The 13,602-nt window shown below is 45.9% G+C and overlaps 1 protein-coding gene across 1 annotated transcript in view; it reads left to right on the top strand.

The window, feature by feature from the left end:
- The window catches only part of LOC135105664 (netrin receptor UNC5C-like), a 430,244-nt gene that overhangs the window by 22,440 nt on the left and 394,202 nt on the right, over positions 1 to 13,602 (top strand). The window lies entirely within an intron of this gene.

The raw sequence follows: 13,602 nt of genomic DNA, 5'->3' as shown, positions 1-13,602 counted from the left end.
CATCACTACAGGTTTTCTTGGCTTTGTGTGTGAGGAGGAATTAGTCACAGTTGTTAAGGTGAGGCATACACCGCCTCCACCCACTCGTCCTGTCCTGCCCTATCCTCCACCCTCCCTCTCTCCAAGTCCATCGCTTTCCATTCCACACTGGGATTCCCTTCATTTACCATCCATGCCCTCACATGTTATCCCTTTCCTCGGGTCCTCCCCTTCACCCCTTTCACCTCGCAGCCTTTACAGTCTCTCTCTCTCTCTCTCTCTCTCTCTCTCTCTCTCTCTCTCTCTCTCTCTCTCTCTCTCTCTCTCTCTCTCTCTCTCTCTCTCTCTCTCTCTCTCTCTCTCTCTCTCTCTCTCTCTCTCTCTCTCTGCCTGTTCTTTCTCCAGCCTTTACTTTCTATTCCTGTCTGTTTACTTGTATGTGTCAAGATGCCTATTAATAGACTCCTCCTCCTTCTTCTTCTTTGTTTTGTTGTTTTTCCACTTCCACCTTTTCTCTTTTCCTTCTTCCCTCCCCTCATCTCACCTTCCTTCGTCCTTTTGTCATTTCCTCCCGTCCACGCAACACCTTCCATCTCCTCCACTTGTCCCTTCCTCCCTCCTTCGCCAGTCACGAGGATCAACATTTATTGGAGGGGGAGAGGAAGTCATTGTGAGCAGAGCCGGTGGTGTGAGTGGCCACTGCGATCCACTCTGGCGGGCTAATAATGTAGAGATAATGACCAATTAATGCGGTCGTTCGCGGTGTGGGAACTGGTCTGCGTTTAGGATTTACGGAAATGAGAACAACTGGATACTGTGTTACGACTTGGCCTGGCCTGTGTGTGTGTTCGTGCACGTTCTCTGTCTCTCATTCTCTCTTTATCTTTCTCTCTTTGTTTCCGTCTCTGTTGGTGTCTGTCTGGGTATGTTTTTTTTTTCTTTGCTTTTTTCCTCTTAAGTTTCTTGTTTTCTCTTATTTTGGTTGGTAATGTGAGTGTTACGGTCCTTGTCTGTGTCTGTCTGGTTGCATTTATGGTTTTTTCTTTGTCTTTTTCCTTTTGGTTTCTTGTTATTTTTATTTATTTTTGTCTGCAAAATAAGTGTTCGGGGAATGTATATGTGTCTATCTTCTTATATTTCTTTATTTCCGTTGTCTTTGCCGTCTTATCTTTTTTTTTTCTTTTGGTTCGTAAGGTGAGTGTGTAAAAAAGTTGTCTGTGTCTCTTTATATTTCTTGATTTTTGTTGCATTTTCCTCCTTACCTTCTTTTTTTCATTTCTTCTTCTTCTTCTTCTTCTTTTTCTTTATCTTCTTGTTCTTGTTCTTGTTCTTGTTCTTCTTCTTTTTCGGTTCGTAAGGTGAGTGTTTAAGAAATAGAGGCGGAAGTTTCCCTGATTTTCCCTTCAGGTCACAAGTCGACGTTTTCAGGGAGCCATTGACTTAGACTGAAGGCGAGAAGAAGGAAGTGACTCTCTTTTTCTCCTTCCTCTGTTATTGTGGGTGTTTTGCATAATGCGCGGTGAGTTTGTCCAGGCTTTTTTCTTACCCCCCTTTCTCTCTCTCTCTCTCTCTCTCTCTCTCTCTCTCTCTCTCTCTCTCTCTCTCTCTCTCTCTCTACCGTGAGTTGCTGTTTACGAGGATTGTTGTTGTTGATGTGGTGATGATGGTGTTTGTGTGTTCGTGTGTTGTTTGTGGTTATCTGGGTGGGATGGTGTTTGTTATTGGTTGTGTTGGTGGTGGTGGTGGTAGCGGTGGTGGTGGTGGTAGCAGCAGCCGTCGCCTCCGTCATCACTGTCATTGTTTGTTGTTAATTTAGTCTGTGTTTGGTTTGTTTTCGTTGATGGACTGGTGGTAAAGGTGGGTATTATTCGTTTCCATGTTTAATTTTGCTGCTTTTTTTATAATTTTTGTTTAATTTTGTTGTTAATTTCGCCTCTGTTTTTGTTTTCGTTGGCGGACGAATAGTGATGGTTAGTATGATTCGTTTCCATGTTTTTTTTTATATATTTTTTTATTAGTTTTCCTGTTTTTTTTTTTAATAATTTTTTACTTAAGAGGATCTGTCTGTCCGTGTAAGGAGGGTCTCAGTGTCTTCTTTATAAGTGTGCCCACGTTGTATTTTGTGTCCTGTTGGAAATAAAAGGAATGAAAAACATTTAAGCCTCTTAGGAACCTGGTTTTGTCCCTTCAGTACGGTAATATTTTTTAATCATTGCTATTCTTCTCCAAACTTTACTTATTTTTCAAAAGCTCTCTCTCTCTCTCTCTCTCTCTCTCTCTCTCTCTCTCTCTCTCTCTCTCTCTCTCTCTCTCTCTCTCTCTCTCTCTCTCTCTCTCTCTCTCTCTCTCTCTCTCTCTCTCTCTCTATACATTGCAGGCGTGGGCTTAAAACTTCCCTTTCTTGTAGAGTAATAAATAAAAAGACCGTCTCAGTAATCTGATTCGAAACTGGCCATTGTTAGAACAGCACCGGCGGGGGGAAGGGAGGGGAAGGAAAGGGAAGGAAGAAAAGGGAGATAAGGGAGGTGGGAATACGGGTACCGTGGAGAGAGAGAGAAAGAGAGAGAGAGAGAGAGAGAGAGAGAGAGAGAGAGAGAGAGAGAGAGAGAGAGAGAGAGAGAGAGAGAGAATAGTATTTTCGAGGAAAGCTTCTCTGAGCATCGTGGAGAATGTTTACCAGAGGCTTTAAAAATTTTCCCCCTCCATTTAATGAATATTCTTTTAGTTCTCATAATGGTGGGTTTTTATATCTTTTGTTTTTAACTTTTCCTGCAAATCCTCCCTTATCTGCTTCTTTTCTCCACTTTCTTTACCTCCTCCTCCTTTTCCTTCTCTCCCTCCTCCTCCTCTTCCTCCTCCTCCTCCTCGATGTCATTAGGCACCTTGAAGTTTTTGAAATTAGATTAATTGTAATTAGTCGAACGACTGTCATCTCTTGCTTGTCATTCTCTCTTGACAGCACCACCTAATTATTTTCCTTCCGCACGTGCCTTTTTTATTTTACCTTCTTCTTCTCCCTTCTTGTTTTTTCCTTTCGTCCTTAATTGCATAAAGCGACGCAGCTAATTGTTTTCTCGACTTTCATTGTCTGTCCTTTGATATTTTACAGAATTTTTGGATTTTCACACTAATATTGTTTTTTGCACTTGTTTATTATTTTTTTTTGTTTTCGTAATTTTATTTGGTGTTCAGAAATGACTTTTGTGTCACTTTTCATCTTGAATAACACCCCCACACACACACACTCTCTCTCTCTCTCTCTCTCTCTCTCTCTCTCTCTCTCTCTCTCTCTCTCTCTCTCTCTCTCTCTCTCTCTCTCTCTCTCTCTCTCTCTCTCTCTCTCTCTCCATACCACCCCATATCCCTGCACGGCCATCACCAGCATCGTCGTGGGTAGCAGCAGTATCGGACATCATCACCATTATCATCCCAGGGGCCAGGCTGGAGTGGGGCGTTACCTGAAAAGTCAATTAAGGAGGCTACTTCTTTGCATAGCTTTACCCCTCCCCTCCCCGAGCCTCCCTCTCACCCTCGCCTCTCCTTTCCCTCTTAGTGACGAGGTTCCGGTCATCCCTTCACTCCCCTTCAACTCCTCCCCTCCTGCTAACATTTCCTCATATGGCCTTCCTCCTTTCCACAGCACTCCCACTCCATGGCGTGCCTCTTTCCACTCGTATTGGTCGTGCTTTGAAGGCTTTAAATAGAAGGATTGGATGTGTTTTTAGCTTGCCTTAGGTCGTGTGTGTGTGTGTGTGTGTGTGTGTGTGTGTGTGTGTGTGTGTGTGTGTGTGTGTGTGTGTGTGTGTGTGTGTCAGCGTCCAGTTTGAGCTCAAGTCACTGCATGGATACTTGCCTAATGAATGCCACGTTCGTCTGAAGCTCCCTGGGTTTTGCTTTCCCTTACTCACTTCTTCCCGCCAAAAAGGACCCAACGAGACCCAGAATTTACATAATGAAGAGCTGGATATATACCCCGTACTTTCTTCTTTCTTCCCGTCCCCTGAGACTTTATGAGAGACAGGACTTTCTAACACTTGATTACACAGGCGAGTGCTTTCTTTTCCTGTTTGCAGATACGGGCCGTAAAGTTGCTGTGTTAACGAGAATATTAAAATGCTCTGGTAACAAGTATATAATAGCGTTGGATTCAGAGGTACAAAACTCGAGGAACGAGATGTGTTTTCATTGCTCCGTACCCCGCACTTACCTTAAAGGGACCGTGTGTGTTGGAAGGCTAGTGCATCTAAAACTCTGTAGGTTGGAATTTTTGTTGTGGAAAACTAACGGTATTTACGCCGGGTAGTGGTGATAGGAGCCTGTAAAAAAAGGAGGTTAAAGGAGTAAGAACAAGAGACAGGTATGTACTGCGGATGAAGAGAAGGGGAAGGAATAGGAGGTTGAGGGCAGAAAGCAGAATGAGGGAGGAGGAAGAAAGGGTAGAAAGAGAGCAATAAAGTCTCAGGGAATAAAAACTCTAATGTAAAGTTTATATTATTCCCTTCAAACACGTATAACAAAAAACAAACATCAACAGACCTTCAAATTTGGACTCCATCACTATCACGTAAGTTTGTCAGTGTCTCGGACTCTGCACCTCGCTATTACTTATCTACACTCATCACATTAATTACATGTGCATATATTTTTCGACATAATTAGTGACTATTGCCCTACACGACAACGGACTCGAAATAATGACGGATAGTGATGTGGGAGAGGAGAAAGACTCGCACATGATAAACACAGACGGACAGACGCCAAAGATGGGAAAGATATTGATAGTCGTACAGGAAAGCGAGGGAGGGGAAACGAAGAAAGAATCGTAGAAGAGAGAGGAAGGATGATGAAGGAAACGAAGAGGAAGAGTGATGACCAGAAGGGAGGGAGAGAAGGAGGAAGAAATCTCAAGAGGATGGGCGTGGAGATAAGGGCAGAATTATTAGAAGAGGGTAAAAGGTAATTGAAGGGAACTGAGAAAGGGGATGGAAGTGTCAAAGGGAGATGGAGGAGAGGGAGAGGTGAAGGAAGGAGGAGGAGGAGGAGGAGGAGGGGACAGAGGTGGTGATTCTGGTTAGAGGACGAAAATTAGGTTGGCCGAGGAAATTTCTACAATTCTTGGGGCTTTTGGAAACTGGAGGAGCAAAAGAAAAAGAAAGAAAACAACGAGGAATAGGTTTAGTGGTAGTAGTAGTAGAAGTAGAAGGAGGAGGAGGAGAAAGAGGAGAGAAACTAACTAACAAATAATTAGAATAAGATGCTAGAAACAGTAAAGAAACAAAGTAAGTAAAACTGCAAAAGAGTAAGAAGAAAAGGATGTGAACGAGAAGGAAGAGAAGGAGAAGGAGGAGGTGGAGGAGGGGTCATGGCAGGGTGTGAAAGTTGAAAGTGGAGGGCGCCCTATCTGATGGCCCCGTCCGTTCGTCTGTCTATCCGTATGCCGGAGTCGTCCTGCCCCCGCCTGGTGGATGAAGGAGATCGGAAAGTCATGGCACGCTTATGCATCCCCATTAGAAAAGGTGTTGATTGCTGAACGAGTATTAGACGAGCGGGAACTGCGGGGCGGAGGTGGCTGTTATCACGTACTGAGAGAGAGAGAGAGAGAGAGAGAGAGAGAGAGAGAGAGAGAGAGAGAGAGAGAGAGAGAGAGAGAGAGAGAGAGTGAGAGAGAGAGAGAATAAAATAAGTAAAATTGGCTTGGAACACGATGTTGGAGTTCATTCAGGCTGGAGAGTTGGAGAATAAATGTCTAGAGGTTCTTTATTGTTCGCATGTGTGTGTGTGTGTGTGTGTGTGTGTGTGTGTGTGTGTGTGTGTGTGTGTGTGTGTGTGTGTGTGTGTGTGTGTTTGTGTGTGTATGGCGCATCACTCATTCATCAGACTCATGTGTTCATTACTCGCATTTTTATTTAACTTTTTGGTTCGTGTGTTTGTGATGAGATATAACTTTTCGAGGTTCTAGCTTTTAAAAATACAGGTTTACCAACTATTTTTCTGTGTGTGTGTGTGTGTGTGTGTGTGTGTGTGTGTGTGTGTGTGCTAGTCAAGTCCAAACACGTAACCTTTGGCTTAAAAGTGGACGAAAAAGAAGCAAGAGAGACGTTAGGACAAAACTCCTCCATTCCAACCATCCAAGGAAGGAGGACAGATACAAATGGAGCTTTTAAGTACTCTCTCTCTCTCTCTCTCTCTCTCTCTCTCTCTCTCTCTCTCTCTCTCTCTCTCTCTCTCTCTCTCTCTCTCTCTCTCTCTCTCTCTTCCTCTCTTGGTCTGTCTAATCTCGGTGAAGCAGAAAAATCTTACTTCGCTGTCAGAAAAAGGACACGCTCGAGATTTTATGTAATATCAGATCCACTGGACGTTGTAGTTGAATACTTGATAAAAACACTAAGCAAACACTTTCTCTTGATAACTTATTGGGGATTTAGCAGCAACAGTAGTAGTAGTAGTAACAAATGGAGGATGATAGTAGTAGTAATGGAAGTAGCAGGAAAACAGTCTTTTTTATTCCTTAGATAATAGAAGCACAGGTAAAAAGAATCTCTCTAAGATGTTTGGGGGTCTTGCTTACGTACGAGAGAGGGAGGGAGAGATCTTTGTGGACAAGGGTTTTAAGGAGGAGAATGTCAAAGTAAGATGCTGTACTGCGTGCGCCTTCTGATCCCGACTGACAACGTACGGCAAGTGAGGCTCCGATAGCATCACCGATCTTGTGGTTTACTGTCTTCATCAGCGGCTGGCGGGCTGGAGGGGCGGTGAGGCAGAGAGGCTGTGGGGCTGAGGGTGCTTGGTGATGCTGGTGATAGTGGCAGTCGTGGTGGTGATGGTGGTGGTGTGTGCTTGTGGTCTTGCTCTCCCTCACTGACTTGTTTTGGTTTTCTGCCTTCATGAAATCTTTATTGGGATGACCTGACTGTGTGGGGTTTACAGAATGGTACGTTCCTCCTCCTTCTTCTCGTCCTCCTTCTCTTTCTCCACCTGCTCCTCGCTTTCCTTCTCATAATTCTCACCATGTCCTTTTCTTTGTTCCGTTTTTGTATTTTTGTTGTGTTATTCTTGTTCTTTAACGTCTTGTTTTTATTATTCTGTTTCTTCTCTCTCCTCCTCCACCTCCTACGCCTTCTTCAGGCTCCGTTTTCCTTTCTCATATTAGCCCAAGGACGTCGTGTTCTCCCCGGTCATATCCTACTCTATATCCTCCTCAGTATCCCTATCACATGTCTCCGGGGACGCACCATCCTTACGTTTCTAATATCACGCCTCGTCTACACAAAATAGTACCCACCTAAATATTCAGGGTTCGATTTTCTTCCCCCTCACCTGAATGCATTACGATTCCGCTCACCCCTCGCCTTCCTTCCTTGACACCTACACTTTCTCTCATTCCCTTTTTTCCCTCCGTGCCTCCCTGCCTGCCTGCCTGCCTGCCTGCCTGCCTGCCTGCCGTGATAGGTAGACCACGCCTTCATGACTCAGAGACCCGCCGAAGGTCGATTCTTCTGTCATGGATATATTGATTCTTGACTTGCCCCCCGACCCGCCGTGAATGCAAGAAGCCCCATTAATCGTATTGGCCTGCTCTCGTTCGTCCGGTCCGATACAATGGATAAGGAATATAGGGCAGGGAGGGCAGAGAGAGAGAGAGAGAGAGAGAGAGAGAGAGAGAGAGAGAGAGAGAGAGAGAGAGAGAGAGAGAGAGATTATTTCTGAAAGATTTGAAAATTTTTCCCACGTACAAATGTGGGAAAAATTAAACTCATAATGATACTCCTCTTCTTTCTCCTTCTCTTACTACAACAACAACTACTACTACTACTACTACTACTACTACTACTACTACTACTACTACTACTACTACTACTACTACTACTACTACTACTACTACTACTACTACTACTACTACTACTACTACTACTACTACTACTACTACTCCTCTACTGGTGCTTACAAGAAGCTAAATACCAACCTATACATTCCTGAAAAGCCTCTAGTGAGTGTTTTTCGTGTTTGTAAATATAACCTATTAGGTCTCTCTCTCTCTCTCTCTCTCTCTCTCTCTCTCTCTCTCTCTCTCTCTCTCTCTCTCTCTCTCTCTCTCTCTCTCTCTCTCTCTCTCTCTCTCTCGTGCTGGTTCTTCCGGATAAAGGTCGGTCTGGGCTGGAGCGAGCGATTCCTATGCTCTTTTGTTGCAGATTCTTGGTCCCTCCTGTGATCCCAAGTGCGGCTGCTGTGATCGCCAATATATCACCTTTGATTCCTCTCTCGTGTGTCCAAATCCGATTGTTTTTCTTCATCGATTGGCGGCCAGAGAACCCGATCCCTTTGTTACCAGCCTCAAGTCATCGATAGTCCTCGTTTTCTCCACCGCACCCAGCTAGGAAAGGGATCGGAACCTCTCTCTTTCTTCCTTTCTTTCCCTTTGAAGGAGTTTGTGTTTGTGTTTTGCTCCTCGAGGGCGTCTTCTGTCCTTACGATTCGTGTGTTTGGTGTGATTTGAATGGTTTATGTTCTTGCGTCTTTCTCTTACACACACACACACACACACACACACACACACACACACACACACACACACACACACACACACACACACACACACACACACACACACACACACACACACACACACACACACATCTCGCTCCTCACTCACACTACACATTTTCAGGCGTATTCCAGTAAGTGTGCGCGATTTTGTATGCAAACTAAATCGCCTTACATCCATAATATTGTCTGCATATTTTACGCTCCAGTATCCTTGTTTAAAGTTACATATATTTATTTATTTTTTTTTTCTGGTATGTGTGTATGTATGTATGAACATTCATTCGTTTCTCGAGCTCGCGATAGATGACTTGCATTGTTTGAAGTATATTTACCATGAGCTGTATTCTGCACATTGCGATGCCTGTATTGTGTCGATGTAGTCATTGCATGTCTCTCTATACACACACTCTCAATGCTTTACACGGCTTTGCTTCTTTATCTCCCTCGCAAACTACGGTTACAGTATACAGAGGTACATTTAAATCTGCCTTTTTTTGGCCACAGTTTGATACACGCGAACTCGAAAAATGCGCAATATATTCTCAGCAACAAGAGCAGCTTTTAGGAACAGTCGCCTCGCTTGCGTCGCCTCGCCTCGCCTCGCCTTCATACACACGCGTTCCTTCCTCAACAGGTGAGTGTGTCGTCAATTTGTGGCGCACCTGAGGCGACGACAAGATAGGAAGGAGGAGGAGGAGGAGAGAAGGAGAGAGAGGGAAGGAAGCAGTATACAATTAATCACGTCCCGCCAATCCATTCATGCAGATCACTACTCCTGCTCTTCTTTTCTTCCTCCTCCCTTGTACACCGTCCCCTCTCCGCTCTTCCTTATTGACGGGGAGGCGCCCGGGTCATTAGTTGTGTTGTCTTGCCGTGGTTGTCTCGCTCAGGAGGCGGTTGTCTGGTGGTCAGTACGCGAGGGCCACTGGACACTCCCATTCGAGCTTGGCGAATGGTACACACACACACACACACACACACACACACACACACACACACACACACACACACACACACACACACACACACACACACACACACACACACACACACACACACACACACACACACACACACACACACACACACACACACACACACACACAGGAATGTTCTTTTGCCTTTAGAACTTGCGGTGGAACGACAGATGATGTTCCACTTATTTTATTTATCTTATTTTTGTTTGCCAGCATTGGACACAGTTCCTGGTGTTTCTACGAGTTTACCTCCCAACGGTATTTAATGAGAGTCCCCCGCCACCTCCCTACGTGAATTTCCCACACTCGCTTACCTGATGCCGCACTGAAACACACACACACACACACACACACACACACACACACACACACACACACACACACACACACACACACACACACACACACACACACACACACACACACACACACAGAACAAGACCTATACACTTATACATCTACCCTTTTCTGTCCCACTCCCTCTCCCTCACTGTCCCCTCCCTCTCCCTCTTAAGCCTCCCCGAGATTACCTCTGGATTCCTGTCGTGATTAATGCGTGGACGGCGACAATAACCTCCCCTCGGCTCCTTAGGTGAGCTTCCGCGAGCCCCTAGGTGGTGGCACGCGGTAATTTAAGGCGCTAGGTGCTGTAAAGACGGAAGGCTCTGCTGGGGCGGTGCGGTGGGAGTCTGTACGAGTATGTGTTAGTGAGCCAGGGACGAAGAGAGGGAGTGGGAGATGGGGGTGGATGGCAACGGTGTAGTGGCTGGTGGTGATGAAGATGGTGATAGTTAATGGTTTTGGTGATGGTGTGGTTGTTTAATAGGCCATTAATCTAACTACAGGGACTTTTTTTCTTATTCAGCCCTTCTCTCTCTCTCTCTCTCTCTCTCTCTCTCTCTCTCTCTCTCTCTCTCTCTCTCTCTCTCTCTCTCTCTCTCTCTCTCTCTCTCTCTGTATAGGATTTAAGTTTAATCGGACGTATAGATGCACAATTGTATCTTTTCTTTGTTCAAACTGCTGCAAACTTAACTGTGCTCTCTCTCTCTCTCTCTCTCTCTCTCTCTCTCTCTCTCTCTCTCTCTCTCTCTCTCTCTCTCACTTGGTACGAAAGGAAAGAAATCTCACGAGCCTCCCACGCGCCTGCATATCCTGTTACTGGCGCGCGGGTGGCTGGGTGGCTGGTGGCTCGGGAGCATTGTGGCGGGGGAGCATGTGTTTGGCGGTGGGCGGTGCGACGCTCACCGCGGTTTGCAAGCACTCGGGCCCTTGGGAAACTTGAGGCTTGAGCGCAGTGTTACTTTACATAAATTAGTTTTTTTCACTTATTGTTAACGTTTTTATGCATCGTATTATTTTCCTCGTGGTTCTTGCCTGAGGTTTGGGGTTACATCCGATATTTTTTACTTGCATGACTGTATTTCAATATTCCTGTTTTTCGATTCTCTGCATGTTGGGAGAAAAGTTGCGAAGGTGAGGGTAAAATAGATACAGCGTGAAACTCCCAAGCAATGGTATGCTCGTTGGTGGTGATTTATTAGCGATTATGTTGTGTTCGTGGCGCGGTTTGTGTGCTTTTCACGGGTAAATGTTTTCTCTCATGATTGTTTTCTTCCCCGGTGATGGAAATGGTTTTTGCATCACCTGGACCTGTTCTCTCGCACCTTAGATGATGACTCATTGGAGGTGTACACTGCGAGATGGTGATGAAGGGAGAGAGAGAGAGAGAGAGAGAGAGAGAGAGAGAGAGAGAGAGAGAGAGAGAGAGAGAGAGAGAGAGAGAGATCCTTCTCTGAATACTAACACACGAGAAACTTAATGCCTTCCAACCTAAATTGGGTCCGCAGCTTCACATGCCACGCGGAACATCGCCTTACAATTTCATCGGATAATTACGGCGTCGCCAGGTGGCACTTAAATGCAATCCCTGACGTCACATTTGTAGAGTAAGAGACAGGATAAAAAAACGCTACATGATTGGATGTCTTCCTTCTGCTTCCACACCCTGCTTACCCTTCCCACCCTTCATGTACCCTCGCCCTGCCCTTCTTCACCGCTCCCTTCTTCTCCCTCCTCCACCTGCACCTCTTCAAGGGGGAATGGCCTGGCAAGTAGCGAATCGCCTAAAAGGAGGTTAAAAGAGGCCCAAGGATTTCTGAGTGTATTTTTTTATATGAGTGGGGAATGAGTGGACAACTTTATGAAGGGATGAGTGAGTGGCGCGTCTTATCCTTGGCAGAACCTAAGCATCTTACAGGGCAACCTTAGCACGGAGGCAGAACACCAAACAGTTATCACAACCACACATACCACCCACCTTCTCTCTCTCTCCCACCGTCTCTTTCTCTCGGTCCTTACCTCTCTCCGTCACACCTGCACCGCAAACCTCCTCGTCTCCATATTCGCTCAGTCGCCTGCTTGACCAGCTTTCGCGACGAGCAGTAAGGAACGGCGCTGGCCACAACAGTAGCGGCAACAAAAGTGGCGGCAGAGGCAGAACCAGTAGCAAATGAAGGTAGCCGGGGAGGGAAGGAGCCGAGGAGGGAGGTGACCGAGAGAGGAGTTGGCTGAGGGGGTTAGGTAGCCGAGAGAGGAGGAAGAGGCAAGGGAGAGCAGGTTAAATATACCTCTTAAAAACTTGACACAAAAAACGCGCCTTGATTTTGGTGTGAGGAGCAGCTGAGGTTCGTTCCAGAGGAGAAAGGAGGTCTCGGGAGCGCCTTCAGGTTGCCTCCGTCAAGCATATTCGTCCAGGCGAGGAGGAACCTGTCCAGCGCAGCAGCCGCCTCCTCCATGATGTATTGCTCTTAGGTGTTGGTCTCTTCCCTCTGCTCTCTTTCCTGGCGCGGCCCAGAAACCCTGCAATCAGAGTGACTTATGAGGAGCGAAGTGGTTACTAATATTTATGATAATAGTAATGAGGGTAATAACAATAATAGTAATGATAATGATGATAATATAAACTCGTTAATGTCAGAACGTCTCTCTCTCTCTCTCTCTCTCTCTCTCTCTCTCTCTCTCTCTCTCTCTCTCTCTCTCTCTCTCTCTCTCTCTCTCTCTCTCTCTCTCTCTCTCTCTCTCTCTCTCTCTCTCTCTCTCTCTCTCTCTCTCTCTCACACACACACACACACACACACACACACACACACACACACACACACACACACACACACACACACACACACACACACACACACAACAGAGAACACTTACTAGATGTCTGTGAACTTATTCCTGCAGCAGGATCATCTCCTCGGCAAGAGCCACGTTAGGGAGTGTTTCGTTAAGGCTCAAGGGAGGCTGGGAGGGAGGAATGGAGTGAGCGAGGCTGAGAGGGAGTGAAGGAGGGAGGCTGGGAGGGAGGGAGTGAACAGAAGCACAATGATATTTTATGTGGAGGCAAGACTCTGGCTTTGGGACATTCCGAGAGAGAGAGAGAGAGAGAGAGAGAGAGAGAGAGAGAGAGAGAGAGAGAGAGAGAGAGAGAGAGAGAGAGAGAGAGAGAGAGAGAGTCAACCCAACACTGGTATCTGGGTTTGGTGAAAATTGCACAAGTTAACAAACCCCAATATTACCACCATAATAAAAAGTAGAGAAACATGCATGGAAGCTACCACTGTATATCTTAATTGGAAATTGTACCCCTGACTTAATGGTTCTTTAAGGGGGAAAAACACTTAATTATCCACCAGTAGACAGGTGAAGCAAGCACTTCCACATACACCACCACCACCACCACCACCACTACCAGTAAGGGTCACAGTATGGTGATCAGAGTCCACCATTGGCCACCAGGTAAGAATGTGGCCTCATACGAGTACAGGTTCCTGGTGACGGTACAAGGCGGCGGTGGAAATAAGAAAATAGAGGGTCGTACCAGAGAGAGAGAGAGAGAGAGAGAGAGAGAGAGAGAGAGAGAGAGAGAGTTAATTCATTTATGATTTTCTGTGATAAGTAGCGGTGAAGTGGGCGGCAGGTATGAGTGATGGTGATAGCAGCAGCCAGCAGCAGCCACCATGGACGGGCGCCACTCCCTTGCTCCACATACTCCACCACTGGGTGCTTTTACATATTGCTGAGGCTTCCTGATTGGGCCAGTTAC

This window comes from Scylla paramamosain, chromosome 12, assembly GCF_035594125.1.
Source record: "Scylla paramamosain isolate STU-SP2022 chromosome 12, ASM3559412v1, whole genome shotgun sequence".
In the NCBI taxonomy this organism is placed as follows: Eukaryota; Metazoa; Arthropoda; class Malacostraca; order Decapoda; family Portunidae; genus Scylla; species Scylla paramamosain.
The sequence above is the reverse complement of the archived record's forward strand: the minus strand, read 5'-3'. Positions and strand labels throughout refer to the sequence as shown.